The 24286-nt window shown below is 41.8% G+C and overlaps 1 long non-coding RNA gene across 1 annotated transcript; it reads right to left on the bottom strand.

Annotated features, from left to right (window-relative positions):
* Window positions 1-15278: 15278 nt before the first annotated feature.
* LOC133508922 (uncharacterized) lies at window positions 15279-23799 on the bottom strand. Its single transcript, XR_009797192.1, has 3 exons — window positions 23608-23799; window positions 21484-21823; window positions 15279-15959 (listed from the first exon to the last, which is right to left on the bottom strand). It is a non-coding gene; the product is annotated as an uncharacterized LOC133508922 (long non-coding RNA).
* Window positions 23800-24286: the final 487 nt, after the last annotated feature.

Raw genomic sequence — 24286 nt, 5'->3', positions numbered from 1 at the left:
TAATGGACATTAAAGCAAAAACAAAATAAAAACAAAAAAAAGTGTAATTGTAGTTTTAGTCCACTGGGGTTTTAGAAAGTATGACAAAGAAAATTCACAAGAAATATGGTGGGACATTTGGACATATTGTGGTCATCTGTCATCTACATTTAGTCAAAACAATCAAAACATTAGAAACAGCCATCAGTAAGATTTCTTGTGTACTACAACTACAACCAAATGAACGAGGATATAATTGCATTTGTTAAATTCAGTATTAATCATGATAAAAAGCAATTTGTTCACATGATAGATGCTGTATTGACTAATTGAAGCTTGTCCACGTGATTGGGAGCTTTATTCCAAGACTATTACATTAAAGATAATATAATAATAATCATATAATCAAAATAATAATTATTATTATATGACCTACCTTGAGGATAGTTCCAAAACCATCAATTGATATATCTTCCACGTAAAGTTTTTCTTTGGTTGATGAGGTGCCAGGGACTGAAAGGGAAAAAAATAAATAAATCAAAAAATAAAAAATGTGACTGCTTTAAGTCCTCTGGGTAAACCTTACTGGAACAAGACAGCAGGTCATCTGATTCCCCCCCTCACTTGTTTTCCTCGACTTCACACAGAGTGTCTCCCCTCTATATCTCCTTGAAAAGGATACCAAGCCATGGCGGTGGAAAATGACAGGCCCAGGTATTACTGCGCTGACAATGTGGCAGGGCCAGGTGTTCCCATCCGTCGCCCAATGTCCTCTTCTCTCAAAACTGTTACTGTACTTTTTGTGCCACATTCACGGTGACCGCTCGGGTGATCTCCCGGGAGCTCAAAGGATGCGTCAAATACCCGCAACACAACAACATCCTATGTTTACTTTCTTCAAGCAGTCATGAATTGATTGACCAACTCGCCTGACATTTATCATATTTTACAATGCTGTTTTTCCAGTAAAAATGCTGGCATTTTGTGCAATATTAATTTTCCAAGTTAGCTAAATGTATGCGGTAATGCCACGCTGCTCTTTCCCGTCGATGATTGCTGTTTCCACTGACCTTTTAATTGATTACCTGGCTGATTGGAATTCAACCCGGGCCATATTTATTTCATCCAAAAAGGTCACGGTTTTGCATTATTTAGAAAGCTTTACGACGTTGAAACAAAACAGACTTAATTATGAATGCACCGTAGCTTGGAGCAAAAGAGCTTCACTATGGGCCTAATTTACTAAGAAACCAAACAACATCCACTAAATTGTGTGTTCGTGTATATTTTGTCATTTTCGTGGGATTTTGCTGCGTTTTTTTTTTTCCACGCGTCTGAGCAAGGAGGAAGGAGTCCATAAAAGACAGCAAATGTCCAAAGTTTGGGATGATTTCACACTGAAAAAAGAAGATGAACTGCAAAGTGTCTAACCTATATCGTCAAGTAAACATCATTAGCTAGTTAGAATGATTTCTAATCATTTCACAGGATTGCTTCAAGGTTACACACAGCCACACTGCCAATCATTTTAATCAACAAATGCTACCACAAGAAATGTGCGACAAACAGTCGCACCTGCTGCATGGTTCGACACCAAGAGGCACTGAACATGGAGACTAGAGGGATAAAGTTTTCATGGATTCCCACAGCATCCTGCGGGTCCAGTGGGATTCGTGTGCGATGGGAATAGATTTCAATCACGTGATTGCATGAGCATGAGCATGAACAAATGTGCATCGGGGGCAGGAACTGTGTCAGCAAAATTTAGAAAATGTGTGTAGCATATATAGGTTAAATAAAAACGTATATTATCTGGGAAAATAAAAACTGGTGGTGAACTCACTTCATGGTCACTGTAATTCTGAGTTACAGAGTTCTAAATTAATTTTATATTCTAAAAAGGGCACCACATTACTTTTGAAATGCATAAAATTGTGAGGATAAGCGGCAAAGAAAATGGATGGATGGATGGATGGATGGATGGATGGATGGATGGATGGATGGATGGATGGATTAATGGATGGATGGATGATAAAAATAAAGGAAATCAGGCAGATGAAAATGGAAATGAAGACGTGTGTAGCCACTGGTTTAGGATAAAGGTTTAATGTTTCATGCATTTAGTCCCCACGAGAGCAACAACATTGAAACTGTAAAACTAGTAATTTCCCCCAAATTTTAGGCACTGTGTTTGTCCTCTGTAGCAAACATGGATTGCGTGATTTACGCCCACAGATGGTCTTCTTCCGGAACTCAGGGGCATGGGGGAAGGTTTGTTTGAAGCAGGAAAAGATAATGGTGATGAAAAAAAAATAAAAGCAAAACAAATAGAGGTAGAGGCAAATTTGTCATTTTGTTTGGATGTGGTTGTAACTTCGCTGCCCGTTGAGCTGATGGAGGACCGATCTCTGCTGCTTAGTCAGGTGTGTACAGGGCCAGCACAGAATGGTGGTAGCTACTTGCTCCAGCAATGCTGACAGGTCATGGCTCTGACAGGCAATGAGAGATGCATGGCCAGCTTCTATGATCGAACGCCCGCCGCCCATTTTACCTCGCGGCAGGTGCTCCTTCACGCGGTGTCGCTGGGTGTGCTGTGGACTACAAAGGAAGGGGAAGGGCCTTGGCTGAGGCCATTTGGCTGGTGGGCTTCCAGGAGGGCCAAAGGAGAGAGCCAAAACTACCCCAAAAAGCAAAAACTCAGAGAAAAAAAAGAGTCGGCATTTAAACATGTCACGAGCATATCTAAAAAGGAGGATGGGCATCTGGGAGTGGGAGACCACACACATCAGGCTGGCTCAAATGTACAATCTGAACTATTGTAAGTTTAAAAACCTAAAGTAAAACTTCTCTCAAAGTTTTTTTTAACTTTAATTTCTTTAACTTTGGTCACTTACGGTATATTATTCTTTCTGTTTGAACTAAAGTTCTGGACAGTGTTTGTGTTGATATGAGCTGATGATTCGATAATTTGCTCATAAAGTTATTGGTCATTCTAGTAAATTCAGTGTATTTACTGCAGTGCTTTAGGGAAACACGATCCAACACTGGCTCAAGATTGTGAGGAAATTTGATCAATATCTGTAGGAGTGGGATGGAGAGGGTTTTCTTTTGAAAAACTCGGTATTGGGAGAGAATGGGATCATTATCTGTGGGAGTATGAGGAACTGGGTGTCAAAATCCACCTTTGTTTCAACCTCTAATGCAGACTAGATAATGATTAGCCACTTAACAGCCCTTTGGTCTACTGGGCTAAAAACAGGTAACGCTACACTCGCATTAACCATACCTTTTAAAGCCACATGCATTCAAAGTCACAGATTTTACAGTGTAGTGTGTCGTGCATATACTGTACATATACAATAAATGATAGCATGAGGGTTATTTTGAGACAGTAGCTTGGTGTTTAGGCTATAGTAGTTCATTTAGGCTACTGGTATGATTTTTCTGATGATGCCATTAATTGGTTTCTTGAGTAATGTTTTAGAAAAGTCTCAAGAAAGGCAATGATTAGGATTCCCTTTCTGGCCCCGCTTTCTATTCTCCCTTCAATTTCACTCTGTCTTTCCCCATTACATCACTTAGGTGTTTTATAGTTATAGTTTGTTCTGGACCAGAACTCAGTCTGAAAATAAGTGTTTTTCGCCTCCAACTCAATTCTGTCATTTGAATGGTTTCAATGCGATTACACGGCCAATATTTCCACAGGACGGGCAGGGGGGAGCTAATCCAATACATAACAGAATTCACTTTTACGGCAGCGCCACTTTTCTTGTTCAAAGACACGTTAAATTTCTCCACCTGGGGCACTTAGAGTTATTGCGACTGTATTTTTGAGGCAGATGTGCCTTCCAACACGCTAGGATGACTCTAAAAAGAATCATGAATGTCATAGACACAGGATGAAAACAGAAATACAGTAAAGTTCCCCTGAAGCAACATTATATCGTAGCCATTTTATCATTTTGATGGTACACTGGCTTGTAATAATGACAATGGCCTGCTGTGATTGCCACTGTGACCTCACACCACCTATTTAATGGGTTTATCTTGTGATGAGTATGTTACCGTCAGAGTTGTCCACACTACTAAATCCTCCCACCCCCAACAAGTAACAATAATAAAGGTCTGGATAGTGAAAAAAAAGATGTACTGTAGCAAGGTTTTAATTATTTTTTTAACATAGGACAATTTGACATAACTGTACAGATTTTAGGAAGATGATACTCTCATGCGCCCTGTAAAAGGATGCAGGAGAGTGGATTTGGCCTAACCCTGTCTTGACAGTTTGACACCTGTCCCATATAGCCTTTGTACTATATTACTTATTCATATGATAATGATGATAATACAGCCATTATAGCGTAGAACTTTGTCTTCTTTGGCTAAATCGGTCTCATAACACTTGGTGTATATAATGAAAAACATTACTGTAACAAACTGAAAATATGCTCGTGATTGATTCCCCGTGCCCCAAAAAGATTAGGAATTTCCGATTGATACCATAATTTGCTGGACAAAATACAAGCTTTGTCTAACTGAAGATCCTCAAGTCACTCGAACATATTTCCTTGGCATCAAGATAACACAAGATGGCTGGAAGGAAACATTTTCATCTCTTTCACATGAGGACAAAAAGACCGAATGGATGTTTTACAATGAAAAATGGAGGCTAGGTTCCCAAAAAAAAATTTGAAAATATGTGAATTCACAGAGTGTGATACACTCACCTGAATTTGGTGTGGGCAGCCAGGGCTCAGTTCCCACTCAATGACGGTGTGAATGTGAGAGCAAATGTTTGTCTTTGTCTATATGTGCCCTGTGACCAGTTCAGGGTGTAGTCAGCATAACTTAACAGACCCTGAACAAGATGAGTGGTGGTAACAATAAATGGATGATAAATTATGAATAAAGATTACATCAAACAAAGTGGTAAACTATGGGGTAAAAAAAAAGCAAATTCGACAAAGGCTCATACAGTTATTCCCGGCACTGCAAGTATTCAAAATCAATCTCAGGTGGACTGACTGTAAATTCTAATCGAGAAACTTTTCTCACCTTTCACACACCCAGATTGACTTGTGTAGCCCCTGGCCATTGTGGCATGATTTTAAGGCTCAATAGTACTTAATTACTTTGAAAAATGCACATTTTCTGCATTGGGCTCACATTGATTTACCATACCATTTTTCTCTCCTCCCTCCTCCCTTGCTTGTTTTCCTGCTACTTTTCCAATTTCTCATTTGCGCATTTATTTACCCTATTCACTAGCCATCAATAGATGGAAGGGTGTCTTTTTTTCGAAGGCCCCTGCAGCACAGCAGAAGCTTGGAAGCCTGCAGGGATGCGAGCGGCAGGCTTTATCTGAGAAGGCAGCCCTTCCCTCAATAACCACACCCATGGATTCGACGACAGTGAGCCAGGCGCTCTGTAGAGCGCTAAAGCCCCCAGATAGAACCCTGACAATGAGGCCGGGGGGATTGTTGGGGTTGTATGCGATCACCAACTTTACACCTGATGCACTCTTATCCCTCCTCTGCCATAAGCCTTCATTTCCCCAACCCCCCAAGCTATTTCATACAATGTCCAATATGGTTATTGAGTTTTTAAGCATGGGCAAATATAGAAGTACTGACCAAATTTTTCAATTTCACTTTACTTGTGGTCTAGGCGAATTATAAGCATCAAGCAAGTTTAGATTGAGATTGCCTGGGAGAAAAATAAAAATAATCTCTCAAACACAGTAAGAGCACAAGTATTGTGTCCAACTCACTTAGTATACAAGTAAATGCTGTTGTTACTGCGTACAGTAGTGTTTCACATGAAATGGGGATTGGAGTATTTTTTTTATGATCCATCCAACCATCCATACATTTTTCGACTGCTTATCATTACTAGGATTGTACATATGCCGGAACCTATCCCAGCTGACTCCGGGCAAAAGGTGGTGTGCATTCTGGACAATCGCAAGACACATAAAAACAAGCAACCATTCACACCTACGGGGAATTTAAAGTCTTCAATTAACCTACCATTTGTGTTTTTGGATTACCCAGAAAAAAACCACACCATTTTTTTTTTCTTAATGCTTTTCTTAATGCTTTACCTTATGTATCAGTCTTCGGTGTTGGCCGATGCTCTTAATGCTCTGACTTGGACTCAGAATCGGAGCAAAAATGAAAAAAAGTGATTGATACATCTCGAGTACCTAATTCAAAGAATAATTAAATTTTTGTCTGATAAAAAAAAAAAAAAAAGTGTTCTTACTTGATCATGAAAACACTATTTTTTTGTTGACAATTAGGGACCCAATACAAAGCAAACTGCAACCAATTTTTGTCACCACCCATGGTCCGTGCAAAACTACATTAGAAGAAAGGAAGCTGTCTCCTTGATTGTTCTATTTGAGTTCCCTGGTGAGTGTGCGGGTGTGTGTCTGTTTTCATTGCCTTAAGCGGGGACTCAGGTTTGTTCTCCACAAGGGAGTGCACTTTTATGTCTGACCATCCATGTCAAGGATTTATATCACAGAGGGCCAGCATTCCTTTCGGTCATTCTCGCCTGTCACCATGAATGTAAATATAGGGTGCTCTTGCCCATTCGCGGTTCACTGTTTGTGATATTGCGCATTTTCTTTTTTGAACATACCATATTTTCACAATTGCAGAGGTCTTAAAGTTGCTTCTAAATAGATAAGGTGTCACATTTGACACAGCATCTTGGAATGTGGTGCACCTGATGTGCACACTGAATTCCAACACTTGCAAATGTTGTTTTGTGACTTGTTCGATAAGGTACACTTAAAGACACTGGTTAAACTGCATGCCAGCAGTTCTCTAAGCATGCATGTAAGCTCCCATATGATGATGCTGCTCATAAGGCAATGAGGAACAAATGCATTTCACGTCCGTACGCCAAAGAAGTTTATTTTGCCTGTAGGCAGATCAGATCATAAAATACCATGTAGTACACACTCACGGTGTCACATCCAAATTAAACTTATCACACCACAGCAAACAGAATAGCATAACTAGCAAATAATAAAACAAAAGAATGACTCGAGAAATAATTGACACAAAACATGCACTTTAAAACTATTTACATCCTCCCAGCATGCTTTGTGGCACAAAGGAGGTCCTCAGTACTGCAAAGCATTCTGCGTGCATGTAAAAAGCGTTTAAAGTGCATGTTTTGTCTCAATTATTTCTTCAGTTATATTTTTCTTTATTTTATTATTGTTAGTTGTGCTATTCTGTTTGCTGTGGTGGGATAATTTTACTTTCGATGTGATACCCTGTGTACAACATCGTCAGTAATGACCTGCCTACACAGGCAGTGTGTGGGGTAATGTAACCTTCTTCTGCTTACAGATGTGAAACGCAATTTTTCTCACTGCCTCTTGAGCGCCATCATATGGTTGCTTACATCCATCCATCCATTTTCTTTGCCGTTTATCCTCACGAGGGTCGCGGGGAGTGCTGGAGCTTATCACAGCTGTCAACGGGCAGGAGGCGGGGTACACGCTGAACTGGTTGCCAGCCAATCGCAGGGCACATGGAGACAAATAGCTGCACTCACAATCCCACCTAGGGGCAATTTAGAGTGTCCAATTAATGTTGCATGTTTTTGAGATGTGGGAGGAAACCGGAGTGCCCGGAGGAAACTCACGCAGGCACGGGGAGAACATGCAAACTCCACACAGGCGGGTCTGGGATTGAACCCAGGACCTCAGAACTGCGAGACCAACGCTTTAGCAGCTGATCCTCCGTGCCTCCACTGGTTGCTTATATCCATGCTAAAACCTGTGCTAGCATGTAAGTTAAAAATGTAACCAGTGAGTTTTAGTGTACTTTGTTGGACAAGTCACACAACATTTGTGCACATAAGGTATGATGTCCAATTTGAAAATAGAAACTTTAAGACTTTCGGGTCCATCCTGTTTTTGGAAAAATATCATATATAGGTATATTGATACTGCATTAATTATTCACTGATTTTCGTTATTCACGGGATTGTAAGGAACGTAACCCTCGCCAATAATGAGGGAACACTATTCCCCTTTAGATCCCCAGACATAAATATGATCATGACTAATAAGAACCAGGTGGAGGCAGGTATTGAAGAGTGATCAGTGTTATATTTTCTTTCCCTCTTTGAAATGAAGTCACAATGACACTGAGTCATACAATCTGATTTCCTGCTGAGCGGGAACGGTAATCAAGGAATCAACAACAACAAATAAAAAAACATGAGGTTTCAGACAAGTGATGGATGAGGTCTGCGGGTGCTTTGTAACGTGCACAATGTGGATCTGAAGACAAAGGACTCTTCCGAGTCGTGCTTTATCTGGACTCTGTGCAAATAAAAGATTGATTGTTCAGAATGAACTTTTGTTATTTGTGTGCGTCTCAGTGAATAGCATGTTCAGGCTTGTCTGGCAAAAAATGAACTTAGTCACACCGACCTGAGACAATGGCAGGCGAAGTATCACTGAACCGAACAACTGACGCACCTCGCTCCAGCAGACCACTTAATAGCTTTGGCTGATGCACACTTTGGAAATGCGTCCGTCAATTGGGCCAGAAAAAATGATGAGCATCTCGGTTCACTCCACAATCTGTGGACCGCTACTCACAGCGAGTGCAGAACGTTTAGGATTCACTTGTGCTGTCCTATCTTAACTTAGAGGTTTAATCCGTTTGGTGACCAAGCTTGTTGCTCTATTTAGTCTATTATCAAATTTCCCCACTGAATTAATTAAAATACCATTAATTCATTGTTCATTATTTCAGGAGGTGGGGTACACCCTGAACTGGTTGCCAGCGAATGGCAGGGCACATTGAGACAAACAACAGTTCCACCCACAATCACACGGAAGGGCAATTTAGAGTCTCCAATCAATGCATGTTTTGGGGATGTGGGAGGAAACCAGAGTGCCCGGAGAAAACCCACGCAGCAACAGGAAGAACATGTGAACTCCAGACAGGCGGGGCCGGGATTTGAATCCCGGTCCTCAGAACTGTGAGGCCAATGGTCTAGCCTGTTGCGTCACCGTGCCGCTTATTACAAATATAATTCAGAATAATAAAAGAGAATGTAGTTGCTAGACATACTGCAGTGTTTTTTTTTTGTTTTGTTTTTTTTGTTTGCATTGAATGCAATCCTTTAAAGGGCAAGCCCTAATGTGTGTTGTCAGGAGCCAGAGTAAGATTCACTTCTGTGAATTTTCACATTTTGTATCTGTATGTTTGTCATGTTCAATAACATCGGCAATCAAAAACCGGATACAAGTTAGCTAAATTGGGACACTCATGAATTAAGGTACTACCATATACTGTTTCAGATTTGTGAACTGGGATCATCTATCATTTTCTAAATGCCTTATCATTGTTATTATCCATCCATCAAGCCATCCATTTTCTATACTGCTATTTCTCTTTAAATTCGCAGGTGAGCTGAAATGTAAGATGACTGTTGGGCAAGAGGCAGGGCACATCTGTTATGGGTCACTACCCAATTGCAGGGCACATATAAATAAACAATCTCTTAATCTTGCTGTACTTTCATCGTCATGAACAGTCCGGAGTGTTCAATCAACCAACATGCCCAATCTATAATTTTGTGTTCGTACTGGTATACATGAAAGTATCTGTGGAGTTAGTTTTACTCAACAATATGAAATCTAGTAGGGGTGTCTGTTATTTTAGACCCACATAAAAGTCTAAAGAAGTCATGGCTGAAAAGGCAGGAAAAAGTCTGCCATTTTTGTGTTTGTTTTCAAATAGCCATTTTGAAGGGTGTGATGACAGTTGAAGGCTCGAAAAGTTGTACAATTTGGAGTTAAACCAATTAATGTCACAATAACAGTATAAGGATTGCACTTGATGTCCATCTTAGCCTCTTCCTGTCTTTGATTTGCTGGAGTTTCTTAAATGTTGATGTGTGTGAATGTGTGTGTGTGTGGGGGGGGGGGGGGATTCACAGTCAGTGAAGCAAAGACAGCATGTCATTCTATGATTCACATATCGCAGATCTTGTCTTCTTTTGGCTCGGCCTTTAATTAAATCTGACAGCAGGATGTGTTTAATGTATCCCAGCTGCACAAAGAAACACTGTGTATTTGTCTTGTTTATCCACAAGAAATAACCAACGAATACAAACTATATACTGAGTATCTATATGAAAACATGAAGATATTGTTATAGTGTCACAGCCAGGTACAGAGAAGGGTAGGACTTTGAAGGAAATTGATCAAGACCAATCCAAGCAATTTGTTCTCCATCATCAGTGTGTCCAACACGCATGCACACCTACAATTAGAGCTAATGACCTATGATTGGATCTTGGAATGCTCAACCTGGAGATGGCATTAGGTAGTCTGCTTACTAAAAGGCTACATGTTACAAATCATGAAAACGGTCTGAATACAACGATTAATGTACTTCGAAGGTGCTTTAAGACAGAAGTGGGAAAAATAGGGTCTGTTGCCTTTATACTGTGTGTCATTGTCTCAAGCAGATAGCTAGATGAGCCAAAATTGTATTCAAATAAACCACAACAAATCTGAGAGAATTGTTTTTGGCAATAAAGAAAAGAGAATCCATTTTCAGAAAAACTTGGAGTTTATATCTTTAAAAACCAAAGGCCAAGTCCGAAACTTCAGTGTTCCGATAGATTCTGACCAGGCCTTCAACAGTCATATCATATCAATTACTAAAACTGCCTTTTACCATCTGAAGAACATATCTAGACTGAAGTATTGTATGCGTCAAGGAGACCAGGAAACGCTCATCCATGCTTTTCTCTCATGTAGACTTGAATACTGTGATGGTCTTCTGACTGGACTCCCTCAAAAGAGGATTAACAAGCTGCAGCTCATTCAGAATGCTGCAGCTCGGGTTCTGACCAGAACAAAGCGGTCAGAGCATATAAAGCCAATCCTAAAGTCCTTGCACTGGCTTTCACTCATCTTTACAATACATTTTAAAGTTCTGCTACTGGTCTATGAATTACTAAATGGTTAGGTGCTGAATACATGAAAGAAATACTTGTGGAATACAAACCCGGTAGGGCTCTCAAATCGACGGACTCAGGTCTAATAGTGGAGTGCAGAGTCCAAAGCAAATATGGTGAAGCAGCATTTAGTTATCATGCTGCAAAAAAAATGAATAAGTTGCCAACTGAGGTGACTTCATCCCCAAGTGGGAATGTTTTTAAAACCAGGTTGAAAACCCTTATTTTTTTTCTCATGCTTTTTAGAATATGTACACTTTTTTTTAATATTTCTTGCACTGTATGCTGTTTTTAATTGTACTTTTTTAATATATATATTTTTTGTGGGCATTTTCATCTTTATTTTTTCATTATTTTTTTTCCCCCGTCTTGATTGTTTTATTTACTTGTATTGAAATGCTTTTAATCATGTAAAGAACAATAAGTTACCTTGTGTTTGAAATGCTCTATATAAACACATTTACTTTGCTTTTCAATGAGAGAGAGGGAAAGAGAGTGAAATGTCCACACTTGGCCTGTCATCATGTCATTCATGTCATTCTACGGTTTCCTCCTACATCACAAAAACATGCATGGTCGGTTGATTAAGGTCTTTAAATTGTCTATCAGTGTGAATGTGAGTGCAAATGTTCGTTTTTATATGCCGTGTGATTGGGTGGTGACCAGTTCAACTGATACCCCGCTTCACACCTGCAATTAGCTGGGGTAGGCTCCAGGACACCTTCGACCCTATTAAGGATAAGCAGTACAGGAAAAGAAATTAATGAAAAAAAAGTATGTTGATCATTGTAATGAAGTAAAAGTATAGATTCTTCTCCACATAAATGCTCAAGTAAAAGCAAAATATATGTTTCATTTAGGTCAATGAGCAACAATACAAGTTAATGCAGTACAGCAGTGTATTAAATGGAATGAAACGGCTCTAAAAATGATATGCGGCAGTTCGTTAATGTATAACTATGGTTGAAACATAGTGGGGGTAAAAGTCATGAAATTACCAGCTTCCAGTTATACTGTAGTCCATCTATCATTGCACCCACTCACCGATCCATCCATCCATCCTAATTCTCACCCAGTGTGGACACTCTCTCAGTGAATGATCAAGCCTAACACCCACCCAAACATTTAGCCATCCGCAGCCATTAATCTTTTTTCATCTATAACCGTCCACCCATCCACCGTGAATGATTACCTTGCAGTTAATATATCATCGCCTCACCTAATTATTAACCCACCAGTAATATTGATGCATAACCTGCCTTTAGTGGTTTGAAGGAATATCAAATCAATATGTGGCCTGACATTATGTGTACAGTTCACCTTGCCATCCCTCATTCTATCCATTGAGCCATCCTTCCGTCCAGCCACCCCTATCCACATGATCAACTGACCCCTCACTCACAACCAAGCATTCTGAATGACTATCCTGCAATTGTCCATACCGCCCACCCATCTCTGTCTTTATTTTTCTTCAGTGTCTGCATTTTCCCCAAAGTCCTCTGATGCCCCCCACAGCGGGTGGCATGTCTCACAATCTGAAAACCAGTTATCATGGCAGTCAGCTCTACCACTTATTCATAGTGAGATCCTTTCAGCCATCATTTTGATTGAGAGGCAACATTCTTTTCTGATAACTTAATAATACGGAAACAAAGTTCAATAAAGTATTCATTATTGAATTATTGAATACCCAATTTGGCATCCAGCCAACACTCATTTTTTTCCATCCATCCAGAAAGTGTGTCAAGAAAGTCACAATGCACTTCCTTGTTTTTCATTTCAGCTTTCATTTTGGAGACATAAGACAATCAGAAATGGACAGCTTAGGCGTTGCAATTTTTTGTAAGTATAGTATTCCTGTTGGAAAATTGCTCCCTGATAAGATGTTTAAGGTGGTTTTTTTTTTCTGTCCCCGACTGCAGTTCAGTACCAATTTGAGAAGATTTACAGCCATCAGAGTGCTAGACATAGTACAGGTTATGCTATCCATGGCAACTTTATTGAACTAGGATCTCTTCTTGACAAACCATCCATTTATAGGCCTGCTATTACAACCACCAGTTATGTAAACACTGAAAATTCTAGAGCAGGGATACAGGAATAGCCGGGGAAGGTCCACTGTACTGTAAATCACTTTGCACACTGTCTTGCCCGTGAACATTCAAACAGTTACAGTGTAAGACAGGGTCTTCTTGTACTTGTGTGATTTCACACACTTTCTTCATTTTAAAAGCCTCACCTGGATGTCAACAGTTTAATATTGTTGACTTACTTGCTCCTGTAAAGTTAAGAACCTTGGGCATCCAAGTCAGCCTTGATGACTGGGGCCGGGCAATATAAAACGATTGGTATTCATTGTTGTCCGTTGGAAACAATGAATTATTTATGCTTTGCTGGAAGCGGCAGGGGGATGAATGAAAATGATAACCATGGTCTCCCTGCTTAGTATCCGTACGGAACACGATGCCAAACAATTCCACCTGCATTTACGACGAGGATTAGCGAATAAAGTGGACTGCAGAGACCATGGGTGAACATCCGTTATGCTTTGTTCATGTACTTTAAAGATTTTCTCGACGTTACATCTGGCGAGCAGCAGGACTACTTTAATTAGTGGAAGCAATTATTTGTGAAAACTAATTTGGGCACAAATAAACAAAAACATCATTAGCAAATGCGAGTAAGGCGCTCTCCCAGTTCTCATCAGGCAGTGAGGTGAGAATCCCTACAGATCGCTGGATTGCCCTCAGGCTTGTTTCTTTCTATCTGAAAAAAATATATACTGGTGATTTCAAAGAAAAATATTTATTTCATGATCATGTTCGCACTGGTCAATTCAACACAGTGAAGTAAGTCAAGTGATGCAACAACGAATGCGCTTATTGTCTAAGAAAACCTTTGAACTTGCAGACATATATGGAGGGGAACATAACATTAATGAGCAGAGTAAAATAACATTAAAGCTATACAAACAATTACTTGTGAATTTACCATTAATTATGGAGGGGGAAAAAACAATTCAGATGGCCCCTTTGGTAAAATCATGAATTAACTGTGGCTAATCACATTTTTTTGGAAAGTTGACTTCATTTTAACTAAAACACACCCAAGCCTGATTATAGCGTGGACGTAGTAATCAAGTGGCCAGGGATCAGTTACCACTGAGGTGTGGGCGTGGCTCGGTGGCACCTGGGTCGCCACCGCGACTTGAGCTTGGCTTGGCAGCGTGTCAGTTGCTACCACGACGTGAGCATCGTTTGGCAGAGAGTGTCGCCATCACGAGGTGAATGTGGCTCGGCAGCAGGTCAGTCGCCACGACGACGTGGGCTTGGTTCGGCAGCAGGTCGTTCGTCATTGCCGCATGGGCTTGAATCTGCTGTGGCCATCCCAGGACGAGATTGTTTAATTGCCGTTGAATCCCGTCCATAAGATCCGCAATTTCAAAGATCGGCGACTTAGAGCTCACCAACTCGGTTGTCGGCGAAGCGTCGGGGGAAGTCGGCTGAGGGTTGGTAGGCGGTGAGATGTGGATGGACGTTGGCTGGGGCTCGGCTGTCGCTGGAGCAGAACACCAGAACGTGAGGCAACCGTGAAGTTATTGTCGCTGCCGGCACAGGAATGTGAGGCGGCCGAGGAGTCATCACTGCCCAGACGGGCTGGCCATGGAGGGGTTGAGACCGCCGAGAAGGGCGGCCGCAGAGGGGTCATCGGCGAGGCGTGAACGTGGTCATCGGGTGGCCGAGGATTGGTCACCGATGAAGCATGAACGTCAGGCGGGCGAGGATCAGTCACAACGTGGTGTGAACGAGGTTATCGGACGGTCGAGGATCAGTCGCCGATGAAGCGTGAACATGATCATCAAGCGGCCGAGGATCGGTTGCTGCTGAAGCGTGGTCGTCAGGCGTCCAAGGATCGGTCGTCGTCGAGGCGTGGACGTGGTCATCAAGTGGCCAGGGATCAGTCGCCACCAAGGCGTGGGCGTGGCTCGGTGGCAACCGGGTTGGCACCACGATGTGAGCTTGGCTTGGCAGCGTGTCAGTTGCTACCACGACTTGAGCATGGTTCGGCAAGGAGTGTCAACACCGCGACATGAGCGTGGCTCGGCAGCGGGTCAGTCGCCACTGAGACGTGGGCTTGCCTCAGCAGTGGGTCGTTCGTCACCATCACATGGGCTTGAACCAGCTGTGGCTATTCCGGGACGGGATTGTCAAATTGCCACTGAATCCCGTCCATAAGATCTGCAATTTCAAAAATCGTTGACTTAGAGCCCGCCAGCTCGGTTGTCGGCGAAGCATTGGGGAAAGTCGGCTGAGGTTCGGCCGGTGGCGAGATGTGGATGGACATCAGCCGTAGCTTGGCTGTTACTGGAGCAGAAGCGGGATGCCGCTGTGGCTGGGTCGTCGGCAAAGCGTTGGCGGAGGTCGGCTGTGGCTTGGTCGCCGGCGAAGCGTGAGCGGATATCGACTGTGGCTTGGTCGCACAGCTGTGGAACGCACAAGCCAGCACCCTACTTGGGCGTCTCCTCTGGCATCCACGCGGAGGACCCGGATAGATGGCCAAGCGGGTCGCCCAGAAAGGATTAGAGGAAGAGGATTTGGAATTACAGGGCGAAGGCACACGGGGGATGGAAGCATGGGACCTTGAAACAAACTGATTGAGACTCATTACTGTGAGAGAAAATTCAGTCCAAATCAGGCAGCTGGTCATATAAATTTAGGTCTTCCTCGTAATCTGAAACATCTGAGTCCATAAAAATATGTGGTGACGATCGGGTCGTCGTCGCAACATAATCAGTCCACACGGGTGGTGCAGATGACGAGGTTGACGAGGACAACATAACGGATCCCACCTGGATAGGAGAGGCTTGGTCCTCAGGCTGGGAGTGCTGGAAGGCAAGCAAGCAGTGTGCACAACGGCGTGGTCGGTGATGCTGCGTCTTCCCTGCTGGGTCCTGTTCTGGCCAGTTCGTTCTGTCATGATCCAGCAACACAGACCCAAATGCAGGACTCTCAGGCAACGGAATAATGTTCAGAGTGGTTTTGTTCTAAAACAGGTAGATACCAAAAAGGCAGCCCAAAATAAGGCAGAAGTAAATAATACGCAAGGCTAGAAGCAAGGTCCAAAAACATGAAACGACATCTGATGACTATGAGACAAACGAAAAAACATGAACAGACGTGGACAAACTAAAAGGGCACAGGCTCGCGGTGACAAGGATAGCTCTACACTAGACTGACACACAGTAGTGGAGAATCCAACGTGCAGTAAATGCAACGAACTGGCAAATGGAAGTGACAAAACTCCAACTTAGATGCCTAGTCAATTAGAGTGCTGAATGCGAAACAGCTGTGACAGGTGACATAGGTGGCACCGCCCAGAGCAGTGACCTGGCCACACCCCTCATGCCAGTGGCCAGGCCTTGCTCATGACACAAAATACCACGATGCTAAGATATTCATGAACAGAAATAGAAGTGAAATAGTCATGGCCCCATCAATATGATGTATATAAATATGGAAAACATGGACAGCTCTGTGGTAAGACTGGTTAGAGTATCTGCCTCACAGTTCTAAGGACTAGGGTTCAAATCCCAACCCCGCCTGTGTTGAGTTTGCATGTTCTCCTCATACCTGCATGGGGTTTCTACGGGCACTCCGGTTTCCTCACACATCCCAAAATGATGTATTAATTGGAGAATCCAAATTGCCCTGATTTTAAGTGCACATGGTTGTTTGTTTATGTGTGCCTGCGATTGAATGGCTTCCTGAAGTTAACTGGGATAGGCTCCAGCGCTCCTGCAATTCTTGTGAGGATCAGAAAATGGATGGATGGATGAAAAATATGAAAAATGAAATATTAATGTCCCCCTAACCCTAATAACTGGTTGGGCCATCCTCAGCAGAAACAACTATAATCAAGCTTTTTCTCTAACTGGCAATTAGGCTTTCACATCTCCTTGGTGATATTTAGTACAATTTTTCCTTGGAGGATTGTTTGAATTGAGTAAAAATTGAAAGTTTTTGACTAAGTCATGCCACTGCATTTCAGTAGGATTCAAGTCTGGACTTTGACTACCTGTAGGCCATTCCAAAACATTTACATTGTTTTTTCAAGCCATTCAGAAGTTGACTTGGTTTGTTTTGATCGTTATCCTGCTGCAGAACCCAAGTGCACTGTACCTGAAGGAGCAAACCAGCCCAAGGCAATCACACTACCATTACCATGTTTGACTGTTGGTATGATGTTCTTTTTCTGAAATGCGTTGTTCCATTTATGCCAGATACACAACCTTCCCCATTAAACTCAGCTTTCATCCTCTCTGTCCATATAATATTCTCCCAAAAGTCTTGGGGAATTATTCAGATGTTATTTTTAATTTATAAACGCGAGAGGAGCCTTTATGTTCTTTTTCGTCAGAAGTACTTTGGAACGCTGCCATGGAAGCTAGTTTTGGCTGGTCTCTTGCTTATTGTTGTGTCATGAGCACTGTCCTCAGGTAAGGCAAGTGAGACTGGAAGACCTTCAAAAGGTGTCCCGACTTCCTTTGTAGGCTCCTTCTCTTCTTCTCTTACTGTTCTCTTGGGGTAATCTTTGTTGTCCAGCCACTCCTTAGAAGGTTCATCACTGTTCCGTTTTCTACATATGAGGATAATGGCTCTTCCTATGCGTTGCCGGAATCCTCAAACTTTAGAAATTGCTTTTCTAACTCTTTCCAGACTGATAGATCTCAATTACTTAATATTTCAACTTCTCTGAAATTTCTTTAGATCATGTCATTAGTTTTGCAGCTTTTTTTTTTACTTTTTGTCCAACTTGATTTTGTCAGAACACTGAAAATTGTGATGGGCCACAATTTAGTAACGATTTAACAAGGGGGGTAATTACATTTTCGCACAGGACCAGGTAACATATCTATGTTTTCTCTTTAATAAACAAAATCACCATTGAAAGACAGCCTTTTAGGTTCCAATGCCCATGATGATCTTTTTGGCTATACCATGCCTGTTGGGTTATCAGGTTTATGTAGGGACAAAATGATATCTTGCACTGGAAAAAACAGTCAGCGACAGAGAAAGACCATTGGCTTTTTAATGGCAATGTGCAACAAGTTCAATTAGAGCTGATTGAAAAGTCGGAAACCATTGATTGCCTGAAGAGAACATTTACACACGCTATTAATTGTGCTTTTGCAGAATTTTCTGGAATTAAGATGTCATAATTTTTTGGGATACAACAGAATGTGAGCATTCCCTTAAAACGAACTGGTGCTGTGCCCATTTCTCATAAAATAGCTGCTGACACCAGAGTCTCGTGGTGTGGTTGCATGCATTCTAATCATAATACAATTAATATATTGTAATATATTCTGTAGTAAATGCCAAATTGTTATGCTCACAAGGTGAGTGACATCTTAATTAGGTGCATATTAAAAACTTAACAAATATCACTTCTGCATATTCTTGACAACTGTGGCTCTTTAAAAAAAATCTTAATTATGACACAATGAAACATCTGAAGTCAACCACTCCAAAATTGGTATAATTTAAAGTTCCACCATAATAGAAAAATGTGACCATCAATACGTAAGAGGGCAGCAACTGTCTTGTGACATTAGCTCAGCGCTTTTGTATTTGTTGGGATGCCACCACAGAAGGGTAGCAGTAACATGATGACAACCATAGAACCTGAAATGGAACTTACCACAGGTACAGTATAACACTGAAAGTCTCTGGCTGCTTAATACAGTCGTAAAAATATAACTGACTAAAAATATTCACTATATTGTCATTACATTTTACAAGCAGAACCCAATAAACTTACAGTATTTTCAACACAACACTTGTTCAATCCAATAAGTATTCCTGAGCAAATATCTCCCATATTACCTCTGTTATGTTCAACTGATTATGTTCAAATGAGTCATTACTTTTACTTTACTTTAGTTGAATTATATAGGGGACAACTTCTCTTTCTACTTACTGTATATAGAAAATGTTATGATGTTGGAAAATTGTCAATATAATTCTTCTTGGACCCTTGAAACAAATAAAATACAGTACTTGATAAAGGTTGTTTTCTTCATTAATTTGCTGAGAGATGAGTGTGTTCTACTTTATTTGAGGTGTATGACATCCCTCCCTCCATTTTCTGAGCCGCTTATCCTCACAAGGGTCACGGGAGTGCTGGAGCCCATCCCAGCTATTATTGGGCAGAAGATGTGGAATACCCTGAACTGGTTGCTAGCCAATAGCAGGGCAGATTGAAAAACAACCATTTGCACTCACCTAGGGGGAATTTTGAGTCTCCAATTAATGTATGTTTTGGGGATATTGGAGGAAACTGGTGCATCCGGAGAAAACCCACTGAGGCAATAGGGAGAACAAACAACTCCACACAGCCGGGTCAGGATTTGAACCCCAGTCCTCCGAACTGTGAGGTTAACGCTCGAACCACCCTGCCACCTTCATGACATCCATTTTTACTTAAATTACCAAATGGTTCTTTGTCTTGTAAAGGAGACTTCCCCTCTATTCGTTAGTATGAAAATAATCGAGTGTAGATTTCTCCTGGCAGCACGGTGATGCTCCTGTAATGCGTTGGCCTCACAGTTCTGAGGCACGGGGTTCAAATCCTGGGCCGACCTGTGTGGAGTTTGCATGTTCTCCCTGTGCTTGTGTGGGTTTTCTCCAAGCACTGCGGTTTTCTCCCGCATCCCAAAAATGTGCCTTAATTGAATACTACATTGCCTTTAGTCGTGACTGTGAGTGCGACTGTTGTCTCTCTCAATAGTAAGTTTCTTTCGGCTTGTCCCTTTCGGGGTCGCCACAGCGTGTCATCTCAGATGAACGCACATATATGTTTGGCACAATTTTTACGCCAAATGCCCTTCCTGACGCAACCTTTCTCAGGGAGTGCGACTGTTGTCTCTCTCTATGTGCCCTGCAATTGGGTGACAACCAGTTCAGGGTGTACCCCACCTTGAAAATCGACAGAATAATTGGGATCAAGCCGCGTCACGAATAGTGAGGAATATATGCCCTCCACAAAATGTATAATTATCTATCTTGGCTTTTTCTGTAAATATATTCCAAATTATGATCTTCCTCGAGACCAATTCCGTTTAAAACGGCTTTAGGCATTTCATAAATAGCACAAAACGATGAACCACAAATATGTGCAGCATACTGTATCGTATTCAATTTCATCAGAAAAAAGATTTCAAATCAGAGTTCAGTAGATATTTGAAGATTTTTCCAAATCATGTTTTCTCTATTTTATATATATTTTTTCCCTCACAAGTAATGTTCTCCCATCACTTCTATTCCAACAACCATCCCAGACTTTGTTATTGCAGTCATAAATTGCTCACATCTGGAACCTTGAACTTGCATTGCGATGCAGCTCCTGCCAGCTGCGAAGCCAACTTTCTGAGGGTTGTTGATTCCTTGAGCGGATGAAAGCGCAGCCTGCCTGCTGCCCGTCACGCATTAAGCATGTCACCAGGGATTCATTAGCTAAACAAATGTGTGCCATCACCTCGCTGTCAGACGACAAGCGTGCCAGCCTCACTGAACAAGAGGAATTATAAAACAGACCCACTGGTCCATGCAAACAGACCTTCCCACTAAAGATGGATGGTGTGAGGTGGTCAGCTGATCCCCATGCTGTCCACCATCAAGTATCTAAAGCCTTTGAAAACATTTGACTGATTAAACCGAGGTTGAGCTTTTTGGCCACATCTGCCCGCCCGCAACGACACAAAAGTATATGAAAACAAAAAAACACAGCCACAGTGATGCATGGTTCTCACAATTTGTTATTTTTCTTTTCTTCAGATATAACAAAAGTTTTCGTCATGGAGGCTTTAAGAACCGTCAGTGTTGATCCTCCAACTTTCAGTCTGTTTGAAAGATGATCTCCTCTCAAAGCAAATTTTAGATGGAGAGCATTTATATAGCATAAGTGCGCAAAGCATCTTGCAGAGGCTCATGTTTACCCATTAGCCAACATATTTTTTAACCAATGAGCAGGTTCTGCAATGCAAAGCTCTGACAGTTCAGTCTCCTCCCGCATTCTAAAAACATGTGTGGTAAATTAACTATACACTCATAGTTTTCCATAGTTGTGAGTGTGAATTGGTATTAATTGTGTTTCTATGTGCCCTGGGACTAGGCGGTGACCAGCTCGTGGTGTACCCCGCCTCTTGCTCCAAGTCAGCTAAGATAGGCGCAGCATGAGTGAGGGTATGTGCTAAAGAAAATAGATGGATAGAGCAAGCAATCCCAACACAAAAATAAAAAGCCAGCATGTTATCTTACAGAGGTTGCCAATTAAAAACAATTCAGTTTGACTTGACTCCTTTGCCTAATCAACTTTTCTCCAAGTCTTCACCGCGCAAAATGCAGTAATGATTAATTAACTGCACAGAGTTCCCAAACTGCTCTTAATCAAGTCACACATCGTCTCAACATGGAATCATCAGGAGCGCCGTACCTCATTGCCTCTCAGTGAAATGGACGACGTGCTCCATCACTGATAATAAGAATGCACGCTGAGACCCAAGCAGACGCTGAGGTGAGAGGTATGGATTGCTTCTGGTAAAGTTAAAGAAGACTATTCCAAGGCAAGGGAATTAGTGCAGCTCCTGCGTCGTTCCTCACGGCAGTGGTCATGCTATGCCGCCTGACCAAGATGAATGGAGTCATATTTGTCACCGTGGAGTATCTCAATCTATTAGAACTCTTGCGTATGCTGACCTTCCTTGGTCATTTTTATTCCTGCCAGGTGAGTCGAGATGAGTGGCGCCTTTTGTTGCTTGGTTGGCTGGATTACACTGCAAACGCAAGAGGATTTTTCAGTGAACTTGATTTAATAAGCGAGACATGTTGCAATTGAAAGTAAGACAACTTAAACTGGAAATACAGAGGGATTGGAATCGAAAACTTTATTTTGATAACCGCTTCCCAGTAATTTGATGCCTATGAATTGTTTGGTTGGATCGCTAATGATTCCACTTCGCAATTCCTACAGTATGAGTGATGACTTCACTCACAAGAAGTTCTGAATTTCTGAACTTTCCAACTATGTGACTAAAAAAATGGTGTTGATTGAATGTGATTTTGAGGAAAAATACGATATCAGCATATACCAGGGCCGTGGGGGTCTAATGACATCTCTAGTCACATCAACAATGTAATATACCCTTTGCTTATTTCATTTCCTCGGCCAACGAGAATCAACAAGAGGATCAACAAGGAATCAGATTGATCAGCAGTACTGATAATGGAACTGGAATTGTTAAACTCATCGATTCCTATTGCTAAGCATATTGTATGGTATGCAGATTTATTTATAATTTGAAGTTCCATTTATTGTGCCACATTCAGTGGGGAACAAGGAGTGATAGCTGTACGAAGATCAATTGCCAATTGTTGATCATTGCCCAAAATTCGTTTGGACGGTTGTGACTAGATTTCCCTGAGTTTGCATCTAATTTTGCAAAATGGATTAACTTTATACCAAAAGGCTTGCAGCAATAAACTCCCATCTTCAAATATGCTAGCATTGGTTTAATTGATTTAATTCATATGACAAAGAAATGATGAGCAGCACAGAGCTTTGTTTGTTACATTACAGTGTTCCCCCACTGCATCGCAGGTTACCCACGATCGATTTTTTTTAAAAACAGAATTTTACATTACAGTCTTCCTCCATTCTTCGCGAGGGTGTAAGGAATGTAACCCCTGCAAATGGATGGAATATTAATATAGCTATGTATATGTACTATATTTTTGCAACAACAACAAAATAAAACATATCATACCACAGAAAAACAGAATTGCATTACTAGCAAATAATAAAACGAACAACTCCCACTTTGAATGCTATTTACATGCTCCCAGCATGATTTATAGCGCTTCCAGCCTGCTTTGCAACACTAAAAACCTAAGGAGGACACTAGAAATGTTTTTCACTTGTACAATAGCTAGCTCAGTTTAAGGTGTTGGAAAGACTACATAAAGAATAATGATATCCTTCACATAAGGAATATTTCTTCAAGAGACCATTTAAGGATTTGCACATGGATCCAGTCAGACAGATTTATATTCCCCTTTATCTCAGCACATTCAAATGCTTTATGTTTGTTCCATGAGGCACACATACTTGAACGCAATGTGTTTGTATTAACAGACATGATAAATGTCCACCGTGTGCTCAAACTGCGCCGGCGTGATGAATGACTGGTGGTGTTTTTCATGTGGGCGACAACAACAACAAAAATGCACCTGCCAATTTAGTAGTCGTGTGATATTCCAGGCACCATATAGTGTCATTGTTTTCTTTCTTTGCGCTTTTTTCCTCCAACATGGATGGAGGTGTGAAAAGGTGTGCCTGATGCTGAGTCTTCATTCGAAACTTGCGCGTCAATGTGTGCTTTGAAAGAAGGTACTGCACTTGTATGGCTCTTTCTGAATTCTAGAAATAACTCACACCGAAACCACTTCTGTGAATCACTGATGGATGTTATGTTGATGTCATAACTGTCAGGGGCTCTAAAATTGTTGTCCCCATGAACAGACTTATCACAAACCTTGCCAATTAAAAATTAATACCTACCATGGGTTCCACATTAGTTGACGGCACATCAGCGGTGGAGCGCAAGAACCGTCATCTCATGATTGTCACGTGGGCGCAAGACTCCTTGCAGATTTGCCAATTTGGCTGACCCTTCTGAGACATATTATTAGGATTCCTAGATAGGTTCTGTCATGCCGCTCCAGCATGAGCTGTGCGGGTGCCCGCGCGGGTGCGCTGTTTGGGAGGGGCACACCTGCGCCTCATGCAGCCTGATTATGCTGTGGATTTATATGACCGCGATTACAACTGGCCGGCGCCAGTTCGTATGATCTTCATGTCCCATTCGTGTGCTCCGGTATCCCTGATTGAACCTGTGTGTACCGACCTTCGTCCGTTCTCCGACCAACCTTGTAAGCCTGACTCCTTCGATACTTCTGCATGCTTTGATTGTTCCCCGGTGCGCCGACTCCTGCTTGCCCGACGTCCCAACTACCGCTGCTGCGCCGGACTGCCTGCTCGATCCCCTACCTCTGCATACAATAAACGTGTCTCTTCTTGAACTACCTTGCATCTTCCGAGTTCCTGCATTTGGGTCCTACTCTCGTTTCCGATGGGACGTGACAGGTTCCATGCCGGACACAACCCTGTGGCGAGATGATTACGGGGCAGGCTATGCAGATGTAATGAGAAGACCATCCCAAATTATTTTATTTTATTA

This window comes from Syngnathoides biaculeatus, chromosome 11 (assembly GCF_019802595.1).
Source record: "Syngnathoides biaculeatus isolate LvHL_M chromosome 11, ASM1980259v1, whole genome shotgun sequence".
In the NCBI taxonomy this organism is placed as follows: Eukaryota; Metazoa; Chordata; class Actinopteri; order Syngnathiformes; family Syngnathidae; genus Syngnathoides; species Syngnathoides biaculeatus.
This window is presented reverse-complemented; position numbering and strand designations above follow the sequence as displayed.